The sequence below is a fragment of the Zalophus californianus genome, chromosome 5 (assembly GCF_009762305.2).
Source record: "Zalophus californianus isolate mZalCal1 chromosome 5, mZalCal1.pri.v2, whole genome shotgun sequence".
Classification (NCBI taxonomy): Eukaryota; Metazoa; Chordata; class Mammalia; order Carnivora; family Otariidae; genus Zalophus; species Zalophus californianus.
Window position 1 is genome coordinate 33,513,031 of NC_045599.1, and position 4,067 is coordinate 33,517,097.

The 4,067-nt window shown below is 40.6% G+C and overlaps 1 pseudogene; it reads left to right on the plus strand.

Moving 5' to 3' along the window:
* The first annotated feature begins 2,333 nt into the window (after positions 1-2,333).
* LOC113929455 lies at positions 2,334-2,942 on the plus strand (annotated as a pseudogene).
* Positions 2,943-4,067: the final 1,125 nt, after the last annotated feature.

Below are 4,067 nucleotides of genomic sequence, written 5' to 3' on the forward strand. Positions count from 1 at the left end.
GGAAAGATGACTTTTCTTCTTAGATCTACTGATTTGGTAAATTATACTATTGTAATTCCTAATATTTCATTCTGCATATCTGGGATAAATTCCACTTAGTTGTGATGTTACTTATATAATGTGTTGTTGGATTTTGTTTGCTAATATTTTATTTAATTTTTTTTGCCTCAATAAGACAGTCGTAGGTTTAGAGAAAAATTCCGCAGAAAATATAGAGGACCTATGTGCCTTCTCTCTCCCTTTCCACCTTTCTATTATTAACATCTTGCATTAGTGTGGTAGATTTATTAAAATTGATAAACTAATATTGATACATTAATTTTTTTTAAGATTTTATTTATTTGAGAGAGAGAAAGAGAGAGCACATTAGAGGGGGGAGGGTCAGAGGGAGAAGCAGACTCCCCGCTGAGCAGGGAGCCCAGGGCAGGACTCGATCTTGGAACTCCAGGATCATGACCTGAGCCGAAGGCAGTCGCTTAACCAACTGAGCCACCCAGGTGCCCTTGATACATTAATATTAACTAAAGTCCGTAGTTTATTTTAGTGTTTACTCTTTGTGTTTTATAGTTCTGTGGGTTTTGACAAATGCATAATTTCATCTTTCCACCATTAGAGTATCATATAGAATAGTTTCACTGCCCTGAAAAATGCCCTGTGCTCCACCTATTAATCCCACCTCCCTCATCAAACTTCTGGTAACCACTGATCTTGTCACTCTCTCCATAGTTTTGCCTTTTCCAGAGTGATATATAATTGGATTCTTAGAGTATGTAACCTTTTCAACTGGCTTCTTTGACTTAGCAATATGCATTTAAGATTCCTTCATATTTTTTCATGGCTTGATAGCTCATTTTTTTAATCATTCAATAATACAAGCATACACTTTTTCTAAGATTTTATTTATTTATCTGATGGAGAGATAGAGCCAGAGAGCACAAGCCAGGGCTGGGGGGCAGGGGATGGCAGAGGTAGAGGGAGAAGCAGGCTCCTCGTTTAGCAGGGAGCCTGATGTGGGGCTAGATCCCAGGCCCCTGGGATCATGACCTGAACTGAAGGCAGATGCTTAACCGACTGAGCCACTCAGATCCCCCCAGGCATACTTTGTTTTATTGTACTTTACTTTATTGCACTTCACAGATAATGTTTTTTTCCCCCCTAACAAATTGAAGGATTGTGGCAAACCTGTGTTGGCACCATTTACCCAACAGCATTTGCTCCCTTTGTTTCTGTGTAACATTTTGGTAATTCTCACAATATTTCAAATTTTCATTATTATTATATTCGTTATGGTGATCTGTGATCAGTGATCTTTGATGTTACTATTGTAACTTGGGGACACCATGAATTGTGCCAGTATAAGAGTAAACCAGGAGTGCCTGGGTGGCTCAGTCGGTTAAGTGTCCAACTCTTGATCTCAGCTCAGGTCTTGATCTCAGGGTCATGTGTTCAAGCGCCATATTGGGCTCCATGCTGGGCATGGGACCTACTTAAAGAAAAAAATATATATATGTAAATAAATATATAATATATATACATTTATTTATATTAAAATATATATATATAAATACACATTTATTTATAAGACAGTGGACTTAATCAGTAAATGTTGTGTGTGTTCTTAACTACTCCACTGACTGGCTGTTCCCCATCTCACTCCCTCTCCTTGGGGCTCCCTATTACCTGAGACAAAACAATATTGAAATTAGTAATTAATAACCCTACAATGGCCTCTAAGTGTTCAAGCAACAAAAAAGGTAAAGCTAGAAATGACTAAGCTTAGCTAGGAAGGCATGTTGATAATCGAGATAGGTTGAAAGCTAGGCCTCTTGCACCAAACAACCAAGTTGTGTGTGAATGCAAAGGAAGACTTCTTGAAGGAAATTGAAAGTTCTATTCCAGGCTGTTCCGAAGGTTATCTCAATTGATTTGTTCACAGTCAGTTACAGAACGTTCTATTCCAGTGAACGCATGAATGACAAGAAAGTGAAACAGCCTTGTTGATACCGAGAAAGTTTTAGTGTTCTAGATAGAAGATCAAAGCAGCTACAACATTCCCTTAATCCAAAACCTAACCCAGAGGAAGGCCCAAACTTTCTTCAGTTCTGTGAAGGCTGAGAGAGGTGAGGAAGTTGCAGAAGAAAACTTGAAACCTAGCAGAAGTTGGTTTATGAGGTTTAAGGAAAGAGGCTATCTCCATGACATAAAGGTGCAAGTAGACATGAATGGACATTTTTCCACAGAAGACATACAGATGGCCAACAGACATGTGAAAAGATGCTCAACATCATTCATCATCAGGGAAATACAAATCAAAACTACAATGAGCTCTCTTCCTGCTCTCCACCATGGCGCAGGATCAAGGGGAGAAGGAGAACCCTATGCGGGAACTTCGCATCCGCAAGCTTTGCCTCAACATCTGTGTGGGGGAGAGTGGAGACAGACTGACCCGGGCGGCCAAGGTGCTGGAGCAGCTCACAGGCCAGACACCCGTGTTCTCCAAAGCTAGATACACAGTTAGATCCTTTGGCATCAGGAGAAATGAAAAGATTGCTGTCCACTGCACAGTCCGTGGGGCCAAGGCAGAAGAAATAAGAGTACTGCGAGAGTAAGAGTTAAGAAAAAATAACTTCTCTGATACTGGAAACTTTGGCTTTGGGATCCAGGAGCACATTGATCTGGGGATCAAATATGACCCTAGCATTGGTATCTACAGCCTGGACTTCTATGTGGTGCTGGGTAGGCCAGGTTTCAGCATCGCAGACAAGAAACGCAGGACAGGCTGCATTGGGGCCAAACACAGAATCAGCAAAGAGGAGGCCATGCGCTGGTTCCAGCAGAAGTATGATGGGATCATCCTTCCTGGCAAATAAATTCCCGTTTCTATCCAAAAGTCCAATAAAAACTTTTCAGTGAAATGTAAAAAACAAAATAAAACAAAACAAAAAAACTACAATGAGATATCACCTCACACCTGTCAGAATGGCTAAAATCAACAACACAAGAAACAACAGGTGTTGGCGAGGATGTGGAGAAAGGGGAACACTCATTGTTGGTGGGAATGCAAACTGGTGCAGCCACTCTGGAAAACAGTATGGAGATTCCTCAAAAAGTTAAAAACAAAAACAAAAACAGAATTACTTGAGGGGCCTGGGTGGCTCTGTCGATTAAGCCTATGACTCTTGATTTCGGCTCAGATCATGATCTCATGGTCTTGAGATTGAGCCCCATGTCAGGCTCCACCCTAGGTGTGGAACCCGCTTAGGATTTTCTCTCTCTCCCTCTCCCTCTGCCCCTCCCCTGCCTCTCTCTCTCTTGAAAAAAATATATCTATATACAGATATATACACATCTATATATATCTATATATAGATATATATGTGTATATGAGGCGCCTGGGTGGCTCGGTCAGTAAGAACATTACTCTTGGTTTCAGCTTAGTTCATAATCTCAGGATCATGAGATTGAGCCCTGTGCTGGGCTCCACACTCAGCAGGGAGTCTGCTTCTCTCTCTCTCTCTCTATCTCCCTCCACCCTTTCCCCTGCTTGCGTGCTCTCTCAAATAAGTAAATCTTAAAAAAAAAAAAGAAAAGAAATACCCTATGATCCAGCAATTGGATCTACTAGGTATTTATCTAAAGAATACAAAAATGCTAATTCAAAGGAATACATGCACCCCAATGTTCATAGCAACATTATCTGTAATAGTCAAACTATGGAAACAGCCCAAGTGTCCATTGACTAATGAATAGATAAAGAAGATGTGGTATATATATATACACAATGGAATATTACTCAGCCGTAAAACAGAATGAAATCTTGCTATTTGCAATGACATGGATGGAGCTAGAGAGTATTAGGGTAAGCTAAATAAGCCAGAGAAAGACAAATGCCATATGATTTCACTCATATGTGGAATCTAAGGAACAAAACAAGCAAAGGGAAAAAGAGGCAAATTAAGAAACAGACTCTTAACTATAGAGAACAGACTGATGGCTACAAGAGGGGATGCGGGTGGGGGGATGGGTTAAATGGGTGATGGGGATTAAGGAGTGCACTAGTGATGAGC